A 22,466-nucleotide genomic window follows, 5' to 3' on the forward strand; every position below is an offset into this window, starting at 1 on the left:
ATTTGTCATTTCCATGGTGTCCCCAGTTGCTCCCCTTGTCCCATCATCCTATTGGGAATGTCTGCAGAGCACATATGACCACCATTTTTCTTATTTGCCCTGTTTGACCTGACTTTGTCCTGATAAGATGTGAGCTCTAGGGGTTCTTAGGCCTTCTTAGGCTTCCCAAGACTACAGTACTCAAGGCATGGAGGAAGCTCGGTGGACATTTACTAACATGGACAAGAAAACACACATGCTTAGTCATATGAGCCCAGTTTTCTTCTGCACTTTTTGCTGGGCAGCTTGTGCCCAGGAGGCTGACTACTCTGGCTAGCACTGCCCAAGCCTCTGGGTGGTGGCAACAGGAATGCGAGGATGGAGTACAGAGGCACCTCTCCTTGTTGCCTGACAGCTTCTCACTGGGCCCAGATGACATCACTTCCTGCTTCTCCCTGGGGGCCTAGGAGTGCTACTGTGTGGGCAGCTCAGGAGCTTTGCTCACCATTATCTCTGTACCCCACTATCCACAATGAAGTTTTCCTGCTGAGATCCTGTGACTCCTCTCCTACTGGGTGAGCGTATATGAGGCACTATCATAAAATAAGGTGAATATTTAAATTTTTAAAAATTGTTACAGGTAAAATACACATTGCTATTAATCACCCTCAAAATACAACCCTTGCTTAAAACATACTTATCCCATCAATTTTGCCACTTTTCTGAAGCAGCTCTGGATGACCTCTTTCCTGATCGTTTTTAGTTGCACTGTCCTAGCTGCCTTGAGGTCCTGAATCAACTCAAAATGTTTCCAGTTCATGGTCATTTTGACTTTGGAGAAGAACCAGAAGCCACATGGTGCCAGATCCAGTGAATAAGGTGCATGAGGACATGCTAACGTTTTTACAAGCCGGCCTTCCTGTCAGATAGCACTTGGCAGCAGCATTCACCATATTTTTGCTCACATCTTTTGGGGGCACTCACAAACAAAGATTTCCAGAACTGCATCAGAAAGTGGCAAGAACAGTGGGATAAGTGTGTTCAAAGCGAGGGACAGTAGTCTGAAGGGCATTCATGGCAATGTGTCTTTCACTGTGACACATTTTTTTAAAAATTCTATATTTTGATCACATCTTATATTCTGTTCATATAAATTCTGCACACAATATTTTCTTTTCATTTATTTACTTAATTTTCTAAAAATTTCAGCACTTCTTTTTAAATGAGTATGGTAATGACCTAGCAAAAAGGGCCCTATATCATTGTGGCTATGTGTATGTATATACTTGTATGTGTATACCTGTTTGTAACAAAAAAAACTTCTTCATGACTCCATAAAATTTAGAAATATTTAGACAAGAAACATTATCATAACCAAAACAAGAGTTAAGAAAACATTCAAGATGAGAAATAATTGCAAAACCTTCAATGTGTTAAAATTAACTATAAATTCAGGACTAAACTACATTAAAATATCATGTTGTTTTAATGATGTGTTTTAGTTTAGGCTATTTTATAGTGTTTTGAAATATAATTACAATTACTTAGGTAATCATTGTTATTTCTGTAGATTGGTAAAAATGCCTTGCAATGTACAGAAATATGGTTCTATTGATCTCAAACTTAGATGATAAACAATAGTGAAGATATCATTTAAATCAAAATATAAAATAAAACATCCAGTGTTAGGGAAATGTATTCATGAGAATTACATTAATGAATCTATATTTTAAAATACCAAAATTATGGCATCAGTTAAGTAAGAGTAGCTAAACTGAAAGAGATAAATCATTTGCTTTAATGAGCTGCCAGATCAATGTCCTACTGTGGTTTTGGGGGGCGGGTCTCAGGGCCTGCTGTAAGGATTAAATCAAACCTGCAGGTGACCTGGGATGGACCCCTGTGACCCCATCCTCTTCCTGGGGACCTGATGTCCCTGGTCCCTCCAGTCCTCTGTGAGCCCAAAAGGAGCAGCAGGATTAGAAGGCCCCTGTGAAAGGCTGGAACTTGAGGTCCAGCAGCCAGGATATACTGGTTCTCTCCAGGGTCCCTGCTTGTGCTGTGGCACTTCCTCCTGTCTTAGTCATTTTCTCATAGGTGGGAAAAAATATCTGACACCCACAACATAAAGTAGAAGAGGTTTATTTTGGCTCAGGGTTTTTAGAGGATTCAGTCCACAGTTGGCTGGCTCCAAGACAGGAAGGGCATGGTGGAGAGGTCTGGTGAAGGAATACTGCTCAGGGAATGGTGGCCAGGAAGCAGAACAAAAAGGGAGGAGCCAGGGAAGAAGACACCCTTCCAGGTCACTCCGCCACTGACTGACTCTTCCAGCCAGACCCCATCTCCTAACAATGCATTTAGCTATGAACTCATTAATGGCTCAGTCCACTGAATAGAGAGCACCAATGATCTGATCACCTCTCAAAAGCTCCACCTCTGAATGCACAAGGCTTTGGGGGGCCATTTCAGATGGAAACCACAACACCTGCTGATATTCATCTCCTGGTTTCATGTTTCCTTCTTCCTGAGGAAGCTGGGTGCTGCTTATAGAATTTATGGTTACGGCCCTCCTCCTAGCATCCCTCTTTGCTTTGTTATGTCTTTGCCATCAGATGGGGCAGAAGACTGCAAGGTCCTCCCAGAGTTACTAGCTAAGAGACTGAATTTCTAATTGTAAGAGCTCAAAGGAGACTAGCAAAACCAGTGAGGTCTAAAGGTTGGTGGATTTTCTGTGGAGCTACTTTGTGCCCAGTCTACCCATGTGTTCCTGGATGAGGATTCTGTTTTAGGGGTGACATCCTGACCCAGGCTCCTTCCCTTATGTGGCCTTGACATTTCCAGCTCATGCCTCCCAAGCGGCCTTGGATACTCCAATGCCCTGAGGCATCTTCCAGGGTGCACCAGTGGGATGGCTGGGTCCTTCCTTTGGCTCAGTTTGATACAACTGCACCTCTCTGTCCTAGTATCTGTGCAGCAGACTCAGGCTCAGGCCTCCTCCAGCCTTCCCTGGGGCTCTGCCAGAGGCCACACCCATCTCAGTGTTTCCCTGAGAAAGGAGAGAGCTGTCAGCTGCCCGAAGTGTGGGGTCCTGAGAACCAAAGCTCAAGACTCCTGTGGGACACGAAGGGTGTGAAGGGCAGTGGCCTGCCCAGGAGTTGTCGGATCCTTCTCAGGACAGCAGGACCCAAGTCTGCAATTGCCAGTGTTGGTTGTTGTTGTTATTGTTGTTGTTGAAAAAGATCAAAATAACCAAGTGAATTGAAAAAATGGCTACAATCTCCAGAATCCCAAACCAGCCCTAAAAGTGAGAGAATTCCAAATATGGACCCACACAGCAGTCCAGGAAATTTGCTGGTGAAGGAACAAGACGCAAAATCACACTTGCAGAAGGGACTCCATCCAAATCCTGGGAGAATGCGCCCAGCCCCAACCCTTTCCGGGAGTGGGCCTTTCACAAACAGAGGGGATCTAGCCTTTCTTCTTCCTTCCTTCAGCCTTTCCACTGTTTTCTCCTTTAATTTGTTTTTGTTAAAACAAGCATGTGTAACCTAGAATTTTTAAACAGACAGCTCTCATGGATCTCTGACCGTCCGGCTGGTGCCCGGGGTCTCCCTCCCCCCACTGTCCCCTGAAGTGACTGCTCCTTCCTGCTTCTTTCTCTCCGGACATATACACTGGGGTCCCAGGCTGCAGTCTGCCCTCCAGCCCCCCCCCCCCCCACGGGCCTCATTTCCTCTGCTTATTCACCCTACAGTGTCCTCTTCAGGTGCATAGCTCTGCTTCCTGGACCACTTCGAGGCACCTGTAAGCCGGTCCTGGTTGTGTGTGTGTGTGTGTGTGTGCGCGCGCGCGCGCACATGATTGCATGTGTGAAAGTGTGCATGTGTGTTTCTCTGTGAGAGTGTATGTTTGCCATCAAAGGAAATCTTATGTTGGCTGCTAAAATTTAGAAATGCTCAAAGAAAAACAGTATCTTAACAAAAAAACAAAGGCTAAAAAAAGTCCCATAATGCTGGGCGTGGTGGTCCATGCCTGTAATCCCAGCACTCAGGAGGCAGAAGCAGGAAGATTGCCCTGAGTTCGAGGCCAGCCTGGGCTACATAATGAGTTCAGGGCCAACCTGAATTACAAAGTGATCTCAACAATAATATTTTAGAGATTATAATATTATCAAACTGTCTGAAGAACAGTTGCAGCACCATTTATGAAGGGGTGTTGGGCAACAGTTAATATTTAAATTTTAAAAATTTATGATAGTAAAAGACACATTGCCATGAATCCCCTTCAAAATCCTCCCTGTTGCTTCAGACACATTTATCCTACTGTCCTTTCTACTTCCTGCAGTAGCTCTGGCGTCCTCTTTCATGAGTGTCTTTAGTTGTGGAGTCTTGGCTGCCTGATGTTCTGAATCAGTTCAAAACATGTACCTTTCATGGTCATTTTGACTTTGGGGAAAAGCCAGAAATCACACGATACCAGATCCAGTGAATAAGGTGGATGAGGACACAGCATCAAGTTCTTGCGAGCCTACCTTTCTGTTAGATGGCGCTCAGCAGCAACATTCATTGGGTTTTTTTTTTATCACATCCTGTAAAGATTTTCAAAAAGAGGACTTCCAGAACTGCTTCAGAATGTGGTAAGAACTATGGGATAAGTGTGGCAGAAGCTTTTAAGAGGATTAATGGCAATGTGTCTTTTAGCGTAACAAATCAAAAGCACTTTTAAAAACATAAAAGATAAAAGCAGGTTGGGAAAACTGAGCCAAAGCTGCAGGATTGCTGTACTCTCCCACTGTGAACTTCCTCGTTCTTGGGGACCAATTGACCCAGGGGACTCTCGATATCTCCAGGACTCTATGGCCTGAGTGGAGCAGCAGGAACAATCGTCCCCTAGGGGTGAGAGGACTCACACCTGACATCTGCCAGTACTGGCCTTTTCTTAGCATGTTGCTTTTTCCCTTGGGGACACAGGGGACAGCCCATGTTCCTGAGCTCAGTCCTCCATCACAGAAGAGAATCTCCTTTAGACAGAAGGGACAGGTTTCCAATCCTGTGCCCAAGTCTTTGGTGTCTTCTTGTAGAACCTGGGAGTCTGGTGTGTGTGGTTCAGGTCTGTACCTAATCGTGGCTCCTTCTCAATTTCTAAGCAAAGAGAAATATAGTGATTTAACGAAGGTATAAGTAGTGTATACTGTCTTAATCAAATTATAAAAGTTAACATAAAAAATAGTGGCACAAGCTAATCTCATGGGCCTCCAGATATGGCAGACAGAAGGGAACACATTATTTCTGCAGCTTTTTGTTAATAGGCATAACCTGAATCCAACCCTAAAGAAATACCAGACAAACCTGACTTGAAGGACAAACCAGCTGTCCCAGAATCTTCCAAACTCTGAAGGTCAAGAATGACTATGAAAGACAGGAATTGCTTCAGAATAAAGAAGAGTCATAAGATGCAGTAACCAAATGCTATGAGTGATTTTGGCTTAGATCCTGGACCTGGGGGAAAACAGTCATAGATGGCACAGTCTGGAAAATTGGCCAGATTTGAATATTGAGGCTCAAGTAAGTGTTGTGTCAATGCTAAGTCTGAATTTTGGTAATCATGCTATGGCCAGAAAATATTGACCTACTTAAAGGTCACAGCCAAGGGACTTAATCGTTTCAATTTATGTCAAAATAAATTTACCAAAAATTCCTCACCCATATCCCTTCCTGCCATTGTAACCAGTCTATGGCTCCTGGTGGGTCTCCCTCATTGTCTTGCCAGTAGTGTTCTTAAGGGAAACCACAGCTGGCAAAACTACTAATACCCTGTTCGGGTCTAAATCTGCAGTCGCCTGGCATTGTCTGCATGGTTTCTCCACAGCCTGCCAGGCACTATGAAGAGTTCTCTACTGACTGAAGGTTTGGAATCCTTCTCCAGTCAAGTTTGTCTTTCAATGTGCTGACCCTGTTCCACCTTCTTTCTGCCCCACATAATGTCTGAATGGTATCAGGCCCTGAATAACTTCTGACCCTCCAGCCCCTGGTAGCCTCTGTGCAAAGCTCTGTCTCCATATTACGCACTCTTTGTAGTTTAACGCCCCCAACATTTGTTTTCTTCTATGGTTCTGCAGGCCTGGAGAACAAAATCAAGGCGCATGCAGAGCCGTGCTCTGTCCAAAGGCTCTAGGGCACCCTTGCATTCCTTGGCTTCAGGCTTCATCACTCCAGTCTCCCCCTCCATCTTCATATGGTGTCTCTTCTCTGTCTGCTCTTTCTTCTCCTTAAGGTAGCAGTCATGTGATATAAACCCAATCCCACTCCATTGCGCTCTCATCTAGATCCTTAACTACAAACACCCCCAAGTCCTATTTCCAGATCAGGTCTCATTCACAGGTTCTAGCCAGCATGCACTTCTGGGACAGAGGGCGAACTCTGTTCTGGATGCTGCCGCTTTGACCCCTTGGAGTGTGCCCAGGTTACAGGAAAACTCCACCTTAACATTGCCTCTCCCGCAGATTCCACATTTGACCTCTGCACAGGGCTTTCCCTATCTACTCACCTCTTAAAATTCCCCTCTCTCTATCCCTTGTTGACCTCCTTTTTCTTTCTGCCATATCCCATGGAGGTAGGCATGCTCCTTCCATACCCAGTCCCGCTTCTCGGACCTAGGCATGTTAAAAGTGTCCCGCATCCCTATTCCACTTGTGATTTCTACACAGGGTCCCCACCCAGGGATGCTCTGCATGTAACTCAGAACCACTGAATTTTCCTGTTGAACTTCATTCCAGTTATTTTGGCACTAAGAGAAAGAAAAGTTAATTACTTGCATATTTTATTGACTGAAAAAATCCAGACTGTGTATTTTGAGTCCTGATCAATTAGGACTCCTTGCCTAAAGGAACCAAATTAATGATTTCCTTGGCTTTCAAGTTGTGAGGAAATTCTGGCCAGCTTTCTTCTTTTACCTCTGCAAAGCCCAGACTTTATGAAAACAATAATGACGACAATAATGACTTTGGCTCTTGGTAATCGACAGACTTCTGCTCTGTACTTGGTCTCAGAAGAGGTCTTTTATCCACATGGTATGGGTTGGGAAGGTTGCTCTGTGTCCTCAAACACAGATACAGAAACTCCTACTGCTCTGGTCTGTGGCTGGACTCACATGTGTTTGTAGTCTGGGCATAGGCAAGACAGTTCCTGCTTTTACCTTTGAAAGGGCAGAAAGAAAACTCCAGGATGTCACAAAACAAAACCAAAGATCCATCTTGCCCAGCGAGCTCCTTTCTTCCCTCTTTAGCTTCTCTTCATTTCCTTCTGTTTCTATATACAAGGAAAATTACAAACAACAAGGCTGTAAACAGGTGTACTAGAGCCCACCTGTAATCTCAGCTCTCTGGGAGGCTGAGGCAATAGGATTACCAGTTCTAGCCCAGCTTGGGGAACTTGGCAATTTGTCTAGACCCTGTCTCAAAACAAAAACAAAAACAAAAAATCGTAATGTAGCTTAGTGCAAAGATCTTGGGTTCAATTCCCAGTACCACAAAACAAAAACAAAAATCAACACAAAAAACTGGTAGTAGAGCATGCAGAAAATAGCTCAGGCATCAGAATAAGATATGTCCTATGCTGATTCCACTCTTGCCACTAGTCGAATCCTGACTTTGGGTAATTCCCTCCACCTCTCTGAGCTTCAGCTCACTCACCTGTGACAGCAACTCAAAGGTAAGGTGCAGGGTTGAAGAGATGAGTATGTCAGGTGTCCCGCAGGAGAGGTCTCTTGGGATTCAGGGGTAGCCAACTCCCTCTACTCACTTTCTTGGGACACTGATTTTGGAAAAGGATCAATGTCAGTAACAAAGCCAGTATGGACATCACAGAAATCCTAGACCAACGCATGGCTCGCTATCTGGCCATGCTGTGAGGGGAGAACTTCACCTTACAGTCCAGCCAGGCTTTCCTGTCAGCGTGGCCTCCTGGAGCCTCAACTCTTTTCTGTGCCTGGACTTACCTTCCCCAAATGAGCAGTTGTGTCTGCCCTCCCACGCCACCACCGGAAAGATCTGTTGAAAATAATTTCCCAGCGAATCCTGAAAGATGCTGAGCAAACACTACCAAAGCACTTCTCAGGAAAATACCAATAAAGAAGACTGTTTTCGGTTACTGAGATCCCCAACCAGGGGAGATTAAACAGTTCTTGGGCAGTGTACCTTATACAACCATCTCATCACAAGCCTGCAGCTGGCATCTCATCCAGCAGTGAACCAACATCTGAAATACCTTCTCCTCAATCCCCTTCATCTGAGAATAAACACTCCTAATGCAAGTCCCAAGAGGAGGGAAGAAAGAATTTGTTTTTCCAGTTTCTCTAAATGATCTTTCCTGAAATAAAGGGCCCGCCTCTAGGCACCTTCCTTATAGTACTCCAGCCCCATATCACCATTGCCACTGCCTTTGGGAAGGTCCCTGGGTCCAGGGATGCAGGACACTGCCCCTGGCAGGGCGCATGAGTAGCAGGACTTTTGAGCTCAAATTTACTAGGTACTCGTGACCCTTTGGGAGAGCTCATGCATTAAGCCTCAACAAGAGAGATGTACCCCTGAACTCTGAAGTCCTGTCCTACAAAGCGGAAAGCTTATAACAGATCAAACGTTTTTATTTTGTTATTTCAAAACCTAGAGCCAATATTTCCAAGACTGTCTCAAAACACTGCTTCGAATCAACATCAGTTACTCACTGTATGAAGAAGAGCCATGCAGTCATGATTGTCCTTTTAGCCAGAGGAGTATTTGCTGGCAGTAATACAAACAGAATCCGACAGCCAGATCCTGAGCAGAGACAGAGCAACGCACTGAAGATAAGAAATGGTTTTCCCTTTGCCATGCTGAACCCTGAGAAACTCGGTTTAAAGTTTTACCAGGAGCCTCTGCCACCATGTAGCAAACAAATATATGTATATAAACAAAGTAAATAGAAAAGTACATGGAAAATTCATCAAAGACTTATATTTTTTCTTATTACATAAGTAATACATATGGTTTTTGTGGTAAATATGGAAAATAAAAATACAGCATGCAGAAAAACAAATAAAAACCACCTAGCTATGCTACCAAAGATAACTGTTTTCTGGTGCGTATTTTCCTTAAAAAATTTTTTTTTCTATAAAATTGTGTTTATGTTCTATTCATAGTTGTCTCATGCTTTTTCATTTAATCTTATCATATATTTATGTTATAGTGTACAAATAGCCAAGGAGCAGCCATTGCAAGCATAATATTTCCTCAATATCTAGTTTTATCTAAAATATTTATTTGAAGTTTGCATTTTGGCTGGAGGTGTAGCACAGTGATACAGCATTTGCCTACACAGCCAAGGTCCTGGATTCCATTTAAAGTTCTAAGAACAGAGAGAAGGTGAGCCAGTCCCAGCACCCAGAAGGAGGCTCCCCTGCAGCCATACCACGCTCCTAGGGCAGAGAAGGTGAGCCGCTTGGGCACCAGAAGCACTCCCCCACACCCGTGGAAATGAGAAGACACGTAAACAAACCTCAAAAACAGACTTCCAGATCACCTACAGCAACCCCGAAAGGAAACAAGATGGAACAATCTGATACTCAACCACATGGAATCTCTGAACTGGCAACAAAAGAGGATCTGGGAAAAATGAAATCAGAAATAATTACTCAGATAACAGCAAAGATTTTGCTCATGATGCAAGACGTGATTAATAAATCTAGAGAGGACACAGATAAAAAAAAAATAGAAGATCTGAGGAACATGATGGAATCCCAACATAGGAAACAAATGGAATCCATAAAACAGATGCAAACAGATATCCAGGAGATTAAAAACTCCATTGAAAGTCTACGCAGCAGAATGAACCAATGTGAGGATAGAATTTCAGATATAGAAGATAAGATTGAAATTAGTGACCGGGAAAAGAAAAACTGCTTTAAAATTGTAAAGAAACACAAGAAATCAATCCAGCAGCTTCTAGACGATGCAAAGAAGAATAACATAAGACTGATAGGAGTCAATGAAGAAAGAGGAGAGAGTGCAGATGACATAAGAAAACTGTTCACAGAAGTGATGGCAGAAAACTTCCCAAGCAGGGGAAAAAACTTGACATACAGATAAGTGAGGCATATAGGACTCCAGCTAGCCTAGATCAAAAAAAATCTACACATAGGCATATAATAATTAGGATTCCAGAAACCCAACAGAAGAACAAAATTCTACAAGCAGTGAGAGAAAAGAAACAAATCACATACAAAGGAAAGCCCATCAGAATCACGGCAGACTTCTCAATGCAAACCCTCAAGGCAAAAAAAGCTAGGAGTGATGTATTTCAAGCCCTAAAGGAAAACAGCCTCCAACCCAGATTGATATACCCTGCACAATTATCCTTCAAAATTGATGGAGAAATAAAATACTTTCATGACAAAGAGCACCTGAGGAACTTCATGAATACCAAACCAGCACTCCAAAACATTTTAGAAAATATCCTAGGAAAAGACAATGAGGATCACAACCCCAGGAAACCCAGCAGAATGAATCCATTGGGTGTGACAAATTAAACGCAAAGGGGGAGAATCCAACAAAAAGAAAAAGTCATGACAAGGCTTTTAAAACTTTTAACTTCATCTCCCTAATGAGGGTATAATTCAGTCTTGTTATTATACTGATTACTATTTTTCTGATTCTAGAGTTGCACACCTTTCCTTGTGCTATACTGGCTATTTATCATCTTCTTATGTCTACATTTTAATTGGGTTGTCTATTAATGAGCTGTAAGAGTTCTTTATATATTCTGGTCATAGGTTATATGCATTGTAAATATGGTCTGTTTAAGGACTATGTTTCATTTTAATGATGTCATTTAAAGTTCTAAATTTTGATGGAATCTCATCAATTTTTTTTCTTTTATACATCATAGTTTTTGTATCCTAGGTAGTTCTTGCCTACCCTGAATTCATAAATATTTTCCCTTATAATTTCTTCTTAAAGTTTTATACTTTTAGGCTTTCTTATTTAGGTTCATAGATCCCTTCAAGTTATTTTCATGTATGGAAATAAAGGATTGAGGTTAATTTTTTATATATGGATACCAGGTGTTCTAGTGCCGTTTGCTGAAGACACTATCTCTTCCTCGGCTCTTGAATCGAGTTTATATTCTATAAAATGCTAAGGTTAAATAATCTTTCAAAACTCAGTGGACCATATATGTGTGGTTCTATTTCTAGATTCTCTGTTTTATTCAAATGATCTATATGTCTTTCCTTACACCAACACTGCCTTGATTACTGTAGCTTTAGAAGAAGTCTTAAAATTGGGTGCTAAACGTCTTCCAACACTGTTTTTTTTTCTTTTAACTTTCCTAGGTCCTTTGTACTTCTACATAACTTTTAAATTTCAATATCCAATTCTTCATTTATAGCAAGTATACACATAGATCTGAATTTTTATATATACCTTGTGTTTTCTAATCCTGCTAAATTCAAATACAAGTTCTAAGGGGCTCCTAGAGATTTCTTAGTATTTTCTCTGTAGATGATCATTTCATCTATATATAAAGATTTTGCTTCTACCTTGCCAATCCTATCCTAATTGTGTCATTTTATTGCCAGACTATTTAGGTTTAGGCCTATGTTTCAAAGTTTAATGGACAGATGAAGAGTAGGCATATCTGCCCTTGTTCCCCACCTTAGGGAGAAAGCATTGTATCTTCTCCATTCGTATAAGGCATTTTTGCTGGAAGTATGGAGTACACGTCTTTGATCTGTTGAGAAGGGTCTGTTCTACTTCTAGTCTCCTGATAGCTTTTACCATGAACAGCTGTAGTAGAATTTAGTCCAATACTTTTTCTGCAACTATTGACAGGATCATATGGCTTTTTCCTTTCCTCTGTTCGAATGATGAGTTTTGGGGGTGGATCTTCCAATGCTGAACCAACACTGCCATCCCTATAATAAAACCACTTTCTACCTACTGCCAGATCTGATTTGTAATACTTTGTTTTGTTAAAAAAATTTCTATCTATATTCATACCTTTTTCTTTTATTATCTTTATCCAGTTTTAGTATTAGCACAATGTCAATTTCCTAAAATGAGGGGAGAAGTGTTCCTTTTTTTCTCTGCTTTAAATGTTTGATATAATTTATCAGTTAAATGTATATGAGCCTGTTGTTGTCATATAGCTAGGTTTTCAAGCTAGGAATATACTTTCTTTAATAGGTGCTATTCAAATTTTTCATTTCCTCCAGAGCTAATTTCATTAATTTGTCTTCCAAGGTACTTCTTAGAAGTTGTCAAATTTATTTCAAAAAAGATTTCTGTAATCTGCTTTCTATATCCTTTTAAATTCTGTAAAATCTGTGGTAATGTCTCCTAGATCTTGATATTGTAATTTTAAAAATATATAGTTGATATTGTGTAATAGGAAGAAAAGGTGTAAAGGTGCAGGGGAAGTGGGAGGGGTAGGGGAAAGGAAAGAAGGGAAAAGAAAAAATGGAAACAAAGTCTTTGCAAATAGGGAAGAGTGGAGGGAGTGAAGGAAGGGCAGGGGAAGGGGAAAAAGATAAGAACCAAGATACTCACGTAATGGTACAAGATCCCAATGATGTATGTAACTGTATTTTACACCTAAAATGTACCAATAAACTTAATGGGGGGGGGAAGTGCTAAGAACAACAACAACAAAAGTTGTTGAATTTTGTCTCCTATTCCCAAACACATCCATATGTCTTAATATAAAAATGTAGCATGAAAATATAAAATGTATTATAGAGATATAAATACACTACATACAAATATAAAATGTAAAATGCAAAACTAATCTATAAAGCACATTAAAATAAAATCAATATAATATACCTAGCTCTTCATAAACAAAAGGGGCTATTTCAGTGCCCTCTTTGGAATTTTACTTTGATGCGACTTAAACAGTTCTACCTGTTTAAGTCTTTTGCCCAAACTAGAACACACCTAAGAATTCCTTTGCTCAAGTTGAAACAGCCTCCTCAAAATACTCAATATGACTGGGAGAATCTCCATGGTAATTTTTTATACAACTGCTCCACACACACCCACACTGAGGACAGCCATCAATTTAAGAACTCCTTGGACACAATTGCAGGGCTTGGAGTAGGTAGATTTACTCAAGAAAAATGATCTTCCTTGCTAGTCTGGAGTTGTTCTAAGGTATCCCTTCACTGCAACTTATCAATTTATGCAAACTAAAATAAATGCATGGGTCACAATCAGTCCCCCATCAGGCTTTTGAGGACCCCAGGACCTTCTTCATGACCTATGGGGATCCAGTAAAGGCAGTCAATCCCAGCAGGCATAAAAGTGTTAAAGCTCAACCCAGATGTTCACAACAAGCCAGGACATTGACCAGCAAATGCTAGGTAGCTTTTCAGAATCAAATTTCCCCTTAATATGGATTTTATTAATGTTACTTAGCAATTTGCATGATTGTATCTGATATTATAAATAAATTACGTCCATGACTCTAGAGGTATTTTTAGACCTTGTCTCTAGGTCTTGCTCAATAAAAGGTTAAAATTCAAATACTGAATGATAAGACTCCACTTCCCATAGAACTCTCTTCATATACAAGAAAACTGTTAGTAGTCATAACATCAATCATGTTCAGAAAGACATAATTTTTTAAAAAGTATGTTTTTGAGAAAAAAATAATCTATTTGCAAAATGAAAATGACGTTGATTATTAGCCTTTGGTAGGAGGCAACCTCCTTCCCCAATGGTTACTTTTCATGTCTGAGAATACCAAATGCCCTCCATTCAGAGTCCTTCCCAGGGGAGACTAGGTGCCTGGCCATAGGTTCTCTCCAGCCTCACATCTATACTGATGGCTTCACAGACCTCTTTGGACACTGCTGGGCCACCTCTCGATGTCCTAGGGCATCACTGAAACAGGTTGAACCAGCAAGAAGCTAGGAAACAGAGAGATTAGGTGCAGGAATCTAGGAATCTAGTATGTCACAATGAAACACTACCCAGACCAGTGAATCAGATACACGCCCATGGGGACAGATGGATGGGCAATGCATTCCCTCTTGGTGAACTCTCTTTACCCTTTCCTGGGAAAAATAAGTATTTGTTTCTTTTTACAAACATATATCATAATTGCTTGACTCATTAAAATTTTTGTTATGATTGTATTGTGATTATTTATGGGAATTGTTTTGTTTTTTAGTTTATCTGTGGTTGCAAAACAAATTAAATACAGTGATTTAAAATTGCAAATATGTTTTATTTCATCATGCTGGGCTGAGAGGTTCTGGGGCAGCTCATGTGGGGTGCTGTGTCTAAGGTGTCTCAGGAAGTGGCAGGACTGAGGCCCTCTATGGATAGGGCCAAGGCCGACAGCGGGGTGTTCAAGATGGCCGCTCACGTGGCTATGGGCAGGAAGCTTCAGTTCCTCACCACACAGTGCTCTCCCTGGGGCTGTTTGTGCATCTCCACAACACGGCAAGCGGCTCCCCCAGGACGTGTGATCCACGACTGAGTAAGGGACAGGCTACAGGTTTTCACTGCCTTGTTCTTGGAAGTTACACTCCGATATTTTTGCAAACAAATTGCCAAAGGTGACTCCAACAGGGAGAGAAAACCTAAGTAGATCGAGAGTAACTAAAGAAATGTAATCAGTGGTTCAGATATTTCCACATGAAAGAAAAACCTCATTATTAGATGGGTCTACCTAAAGTTTTACCAACTTTTCACAAGATAGATATACCTATTTCATATCACCTTTCCAGAAAAATAATGGAGCGAGAATGCTGGGTGGCTTACACTGTAAGGCTGAAGCAACCTTGATTATAAAACCAGAGAAGCACAGTACATGGAGAGATTATAAAATGAATATCACTAATAGAAGCAATCACAGATGTGAAATCCTAAACAAAACATTAGCAAATTGAATAGCACTTACCTAAAAGTACACGGTAATGACATAGGATTTATTACAGGAATAAATCAATGGTTTAACATTTGAAAATTGAGTATGTGATCCCCCACATTAGCAGATTTAATGGAAGAAAGACAATATACATGCTATAATCAAATAATATAATTAATGTTTAAATTTTTAAAACTGTTACATAAAAGACCCATTGCCATTAATTCCTCTCAAAATACTCCCCCTGGCTTCAAACACACTTAGGCTATCGTTCTTACCACTTTCTGAAGCAGTTCTGCAAGTCCTCTTTCATAAGTGTCTTTAGTTGTCCATAAGTGTACCGGTTGCCTTGATACCCTTAATTGATTCAAAATGTTGACCTTTCAGGGTCATTTTGACTTTGGAGAAGAGCCAGGTGTCATAAAGTATCAGGTCAGGTGAATGAGGTAGATAAGAACACACTGTAATGTTTTCATGAGCTGCCTTCCCATTGGACAGCACTCTGGAGCATGCACTGAATTCCAATCACATCTTGTAAAGACACTCAGGAAAGAGAACTTCCGGAACTGCTTCAGAAAGTATAGAGAAAGTAAGTGTTTTTTGTTTGTTTGGTTGCTTTTTTGGTACTGGGGATCAAACTCAGGACCTAGTGCTTCCAAGGCAGGGCCCGGAACCACTGAGCTAAATCCCTGGCCTGAAAGTAAGTGTTTTTGAAGTCAGGGGGAGTATTCTGAGGGAGATTAATGGCAATGTGTCTTTTATTGTTATAAATTTTAAAAACATAAACACACGCCATACTTTTTGATCAGCTCTTGTCTAATCATCTTGGTATATGTAGAAAATGAACCAAAAATCTAGAATTAGGTCATGAAAAGTATTTTAGCAAAGTTGAAATAATAAAAGGCACCTAGCAGGAATCTGATAAGCAAATACAGTATTTAATAGTAGAAATTTATAAGCATTCCCTAAATCAGGAAGGCTTCTCACCCTGTCCTATTGGATATTTCACTGAAGATTTTAGAGAAACCAAAGCTTTAAGCAAAATTACCTGGAAGAAGAGACTCCAGAAAAAGTCAATGGCTTTCCTCTAAACAGGAAACAAACAATTCTAAGAAATAATATTCCATTTCAAATAAAGCATCCTTTTCACAATACTAAGATTTTCAGAAATATGTAAGTACCTTTTATTACATGTAAATGGATAATTACATTGATAAATGGTTACCAATGTGTACACAGTAGTTCTGCTCTTAAGGTCACCATGGACACTTAATTACTAGAGGCAGAATCATTATTTCTGCAGAAAGCACAGGGTTACATTCTTACAAGCTGCTGGGCTAATAATTTCACAACACTGAACTCCTGGCCTGCAGCAGCGAAGGTCATGTCTGAGTATGTCTCCCTCCCACCTTTTCCCTGCTAGGCACATCAAACTGTCCTTCCCTTGGGGACATGGGCCAGCACCTCCGCACTACACTGTGGCAGAGTGGGCAGTTGGGAAATCAGTGAAATCTCTGGAAAACAGAGAGCCCGAAAGTATGAAAGACATGCACACAAGTCCTCACCCTGCACACACAGGTGTCTGGGAGCCACTGTGAAAACGTGCATCTGATTTCCATGAATTTAACAAAGCAAGAAAATTCGCAAACACAGAATCTGTGTCTAATGAGGATAGATCACATACACAGTTATATACACATGTTATTACATATGTACATAATAAATATGTTGAAGTATGGAAGCATTTATAGAAAAACTAAAAGCAACAACAAACAAAAACTCTTTACCAAAAGACATCCTTAAGAATTCCCAGATAAACACATAAGTCACGTTCATGTTCACTTCATTACTTGAAGGTGGGATTTTACTTATATTTGCATTTAGTGTAATTGGAACCAGAAGCCCACAGTGGCTTTTTTGGTGGGAAATGATGCATTGATCTTTATATTTATTAGAAGAGTTTAGGAAGAATTGAGGCAATTTTGAAGAGGAAGGAGAAGAGAAAGATCACAGTCAAACAGGAAGAGGAAGAGATAATATTCACTGTACCAGGTGTTAAAACACACCATAAAATTACGGAGTTGGGAAAGTGTGGTATTTTTGCAAAGCCAATTTAATCAGCCAGGAGAAACAGAATAAGGAGTCCAGAAATCTGTGCATATTTGCAAATTTGATAAACCACAAAGGTAGCAGTGTTCTAAATCAGTAGGAAAAGGGCAAACTATTCAAAATAAGTGGTGTTAAAAACAGAATTCTAAGTCAGTAGGAAAAGGGTAAACTATTCAAAAATGGTATTACCGCACTTAGTTTTTCACATGGAAAAAAATTAAAATGTAGTTTCTGCCATATACCCCACACAAAAATAAATTCCAAATGGATTAAAGGCTTAAATAAATAAAACAAAATTTGGAACTCTTGGAAGAACATGTAGGATGACTTATAAGTTATTAGGGGAGAAATGAACTTTAAGATGAGAATAAAAGCTATAAATTATTTTAAAAATGTGAGCAAATGTAGATACAAATGAAAAAAGCTTATAAAAGACACAGGTCCATAAAAATTAAAACATCAAGCTAATGACAGGAAACATTTGTAACTCAATAGGAAACGGATTGAAACTCAAAAGTATCATAAACTACCACAATCAACAGGCAAATAATTGATAAAGTTGATCAAACAGCAGTTACAGATGAGGCAAAATGAAGTATGAACAAATAGGAAAATATCCACTATTCTAGATTTTTCAAATAGCAGCTTTATTGAATTTTATTTGCATTCCTTAAAATTCACTCTTTATTTATTTATTTTTTTTTGGTACTGGGGATCGAACTTGGGTCCTTGCGCTTGCGCAGCAGGCGGTGAAACCACTGAGCTAAATCCCAGTTTCAAAATTCACTCTTTTAAAGTATTCAACTCAGTATATTCACAGTTGTGCAACTATTGCCATAACTTTATTTATTTAAGAATATTTTCATCATTATTCCAATAAACTACATATCCATTAGCAATCACTCCCCATTCCTTCCACTCTTCCATCCCGGGAAAACCCTAATCTACTTCCTGTTTTTATGAATATTTCCTCTTCTTACATTCGATACAAATGGAATCATACAACATGTGGCCTTTTTTTTTTGACTGGCTTCTTTCACTTCGCATGTTTTCAAGGCTCATTTGTATTGTAACATTTATTAGTATTTTGTCCCTTTTAAGGATAAATAATATTCTGCTGTACAGATATACCACTTTTTTTCAATCACCAATTAGTTGTTGACTATTAGGAATAATTCTTCTGTTAACATTCAGTACAAGATTTTGTAATGAGCCATGTTTTGTTTCTTTAAGGTACATACACCTAGAATTGGGTATTTTATATAGTAATGGTGTATAACATTTTGAGAAATTACCAAAGTAGATTCAGTATTTTATAATCTCACCAGCAATATATGAAAGTTCCAGTTTCTCCAAACTTTCACCATCATTCCTGACTATCTGACTTTTGATAGTAGCTGTCCTAGAGGGTAAGCGATATCTGCTATGATTTTGATTTGCAATTCCCTAAAATCTAATGACTTGCATGTGCTGTTAACCAGAGTTGTTTGCAGTAACCCCAAGTTGGTAATAATCCAGAGGCATCTCAACAGTAGAATGCATAAATTCCATGTGATAAAACCACACAATGGAACATTCTACCGAAGGGAAATGAACTCCATCTCCTTATATCAGCATGGGCAACATTTGAATGATGTAATAGCAAATGAAAAAACCAAGTTCCAGAATTATACTTTGACAAATCCTGTTCAAATGTTCACTAAATCAATTTTTCTCCCCAACAGGCTACATTTCTTGCCTCCTTTGCAGTTACATTTAACCATGTTTTTGAGCAATAGCCAATGGGATGTGGGCAAAATGATCCATGCAGCTTCCAGGCCTAGCCCCTGGGAAGCTCCTGTGCAACCTTCCACTCCATGTGTCATGGGTGTTGACCTTTAGGGGACATCGAGTCTTTGTCAGCACAGTCCTAGAATGACTGCAAAAAACTGAGTCCTTCTCCTCTCACTTCCAGCCAGCTGCACATTCCTCACCTGACCAGACTGTAAAATAAACTCTGGGGTGCTAAACCATGAAATTCCTAGGTTTCCATGTTAGGGAGGCCAGCAACAGCTACCTGAGACACACCAGGTCTATAGCATTTAAACAACCTATACCGTACTTGTGTCACAAAACTTTTAAAGCATGGTCTGGAAGAATGCTTCTCAATTTCAAGCTGGCCTTTAGCTCTAAGAGGTGATGGATAATTATGTAGTTCAGGGGCTGCACCCTTTTCCCAATGAGTCAACCAGGAGTAGGTACTTTGGGCATTATACTCCCCGTAACCTTCTGTCACAATTACTCTGTCACTGCATCGTGAAGCAGTGTGAGCAGCTGATGCATAAGCAGTGGGCATGGCCTGATTTGGCCAGGAGGCTGTAGTTTGCCAACCCCTGATTCAACTTCTCATGCCCACATTTCTCTACCTATAAAATAGAGATGAGAAACAATAATTATGCAAAGTGATTTTTTGGAGAATGAATGAATGCATTAGCTAATAGGTGATATATCCATCAGTTTCACGTTCCTGTAATGAAATACCAAAGGCAATTTACTTAATAAGAGAAAAGGTTTATTTTGGCTCACAGTTCTGGAAGTTTCCATGCTAGATCAGGTGGCCTCATGGCTTTGGGCCTGTGGTGAATTAGCACAAGTCAGTTTCCTCATCTGTAAAAGTCGAACAATAAGCTAAGGATCTCCCATGAGTCCCTGTCACCTAAAGGTCCAGAACACGGGGGGCAGGCCTTTGACCCAAGTGATGGCCTGTGGGGAAAAGTCATTAAGACCACAGCTCACAGGAGCAGGTTAGCCTGAGTCTGTGATGTGCTATTCCATAAAACAGCAGTTATTCTTTTTATCATTTATTTTGTATTGCATTTAGGGCTGTTGGTGCTGCTACTACACCCATGGAAGTGGGGTGCACGGCTAATGAGTGATGAGGAGAGGGTTGCATTCCTGCGCTTCCCTCTTACTATTTCACTTCTACAGAGGAGGAGCCGCCTGGCAGGGCAGTTCCTCACTGGCCAAGACGTAATGCTGGGCCTGGAACACAGATGGCCTGCACCTCTGCCCCAGCCTGTCAGGCCAGGGGCCCCAGCCAGGGTGCTCGGAGTGGAGGGTTTGTATGCTGGGTTTTATGAGTTTATTTTTAACAATCTATAAATATTACAAAACGAACTCAGGATAGCAGCAGAGAAAGTGGTAAGAAAGAAGGCTACTGTAGCTGTGAGAGGCTCCAGGCTGGCAGAAGCCAGAGCAGGGCCCAGGCTCCCTCCGGAGAGGCCATCAGACACACCGAGGCTCTTTCCAGACAGGCATTGGGCTACAAGGCTTCCCCGCTGATTTTCCAGCTCCTGTCTTGCAAAAGAAGATCATAGAAAATGTCTAATCCATTTATGCATATGTTAGGAAAGTGCTCTATTCCATTTTAAGTCAAGTAGGAGACCTTTGGATAATAATACAATCATTTCTTTCAAAAAAAAAAAAGTTCAAAAATTAAGGCCAGTCTGTAAGGAAATGTTGAAGGGTCAAGGGCAAAAATAGTTTTTAAAATGAAATATGTTTTTATGCTTTTTATAAAGATGTATTTAGTATATCTTACTTCTTCTGATGTGTCATCTGCAATGAGAGAGAGGAGAGAGAGAGAGACAGGGAGAGAAAAGAGAAGGAAAGAGAGAAATAGCTTTGTATTTCTGGTACTGAGAATTGAACCCAGGACCTTCCAACTGAGCTACAGCCTAGCTTTTTCTTTTTTTTTTTTTGAGGTAGGATCTTGCTAAGTCGTTAAAGCACCCAGTGTGGGTTCTAACTTGCAATCCTCCTGCCTCAGCCTCTCAGAGTGCTGGGATTACAAGTATGTGCCACCGTGCCTAGTTAAGAAATAGTCCTTTAGCATACAGTATTTGGTACTGACTACATTTCTTCATTTATTATTTAATTATTTTGGATTTTCATTTTTGTTTCCTTGTATTTCTTTCTGCTCAGTCTGTTCATTTTCTAATTTCTATTGATTAATGCTTATTGAGTTAATTTTAAGAGGCCCGAGGATTTAGCTCAGTGGTTCTGGTGCCTGCCTTGCAAGCACAAGGTCCCGAGTTCGATCCCCAGTACCAAAAAAGAGAATTAATTTTAAGACAGACTTTATCCCCCAATTGAATGTATTCATTCTATGCATTTTCTTCCAAAAACTGCTTTAGTGGATACTATATTTAATAAATAGCATCTTCATTTTTACTTATTTCTAAGGCTTCAGTTTGATCTTTTCTATGATCCGTGTTTATTTAGAAGTATGTTTTTAGAATTCCAAATATTTTATGACATATTTACTTTTAGTGATCTTTAAATACTTATTTTTAATTAAAAATATCTATCAAAAGAATAAGATACCACGATATAAATTCTTTCATGTTGTAAATATTTGCTTTTTCATTTATTAAGAGGTCACTTTTCTTAAGTTTCCCAGAGGTGTGTAAAAAGAGATATGTGTCCTCTAATTCTGATTTAAATGTTTCATAAATGCTAATCAGTTCTCGCTTGTTAATTTTCTCATTGCAAGACTTGTTATACATAATATCTTTTCTATCTGAGCCATTAATTCCTGAGATAGACATGTTAAATTTTTTAGCTCTTATTGTGGATTTTTCCAACTACACCTTTTTTGCAGTATTATTAGTACATAGATATACATGATTTCTGAATGTTTATATATTTTTCTTACATTATTCCTCCTTTATTATGTGATTACCTCTAATAATTTTTTGTATATTTTGTCTGACAATATAAAAAAGTATATTTTGTCTGACAATAGCTACATCAATTCTTTTTTGATGAGTTTCTGTTATATCTTTTCTCTTTTTTTCTAGTCTAGTTTAAACCAGCATATAGTTGAAGTTTTAAAAGTTTAATTTGAAAATCCCTGTCTTTTAATTTATAAATTAAATTAACCCACTGTAATTAGTAATTAAAATTAATTTCTACCATTTGACTTTAGGTTTTAAACGTATCATAATTATTTGTCTTTTTTCTCCTCTCTTTTTTTTTCTTTTAGAAAATGTTTATATCTCCTCTTTCTTCTCTACTCTTTTCTAAGTTATAGATTGTACATCTGTTGTTTTACTGGTAACACTTTACTGTTTAACGTGCCTACATATCTAGATTTTAATACTAATGAATATCTTAGCTATTCTTGTGAGCCATACAGACAGGTAAGTTGGCTCTAAGTCCAATCATACCCTCCATCTTTCCATGCTATAGTCTTCTAACCTCATAAAAATCAGTCTTGTGTTTTATATTTAGTTGCAACTTTTTAATAATCTCTAAATCACCTCTTGTAGCTATTTTCTATTAGCAACCCATATATTTACCAATTACTTAGCACTGTTTCTTGTGATATATTTTGCCTCTGTAAGTTTAATTTTTTTCTAAAGTACACATTTTAAAAATGTGTAGGTCTTACTCAGGTTTAGCATAAAGTATTATTTCATCCTTACCTTT

The 22,466-nt window shown here is 39.6% G+C and overlaps 1 long non-coding RNA gene across 1 annotated transcript in view; it reads right to left on the reverse strand.

Moving 5' to 3' along the window:
• Positions 1 to 6,793: 6,793 nt before the first annotated feature.
• The window catches only part of LOC101718075 (uncharacterized), a 48,902-nt gene continuing 33,229 nt past the window's right edge, over positions 6,794 to 22,466 (reverse strand). Inside the window, exons 2-3 of the long non-coding RNA XR_205142.4 lie at positions 7,670 to 7,790; positions 6,794 to 7,286 (exon numbers count right to left, since the gene is read on the reverse strand). This is a non-coding gene — a long non-coding RNA (uncharacterized LOC101718075). The remainder of the gene's footprint in view (positions 7,287 to 7,669; positions 7,791 to 22,466) is intronic.

This window comes from Heterocephalus glaber, unplaced genomic scaffold (assembly GCF_053883595.1).
Source record: "Heterocephalus glaber isolate CG9 unplaced genomic scaffold, H.glaber_assembly_v1.0 deba00000122, whole genome shotgun sequence".
NCBI classification, from domain to species: domain Eukaryota; kingdom Metazoa; phylum Chordata; class Mammalia; order Rodentia; family Bathyergidae; genus Heterocephalus; species Heterocephalus glaber.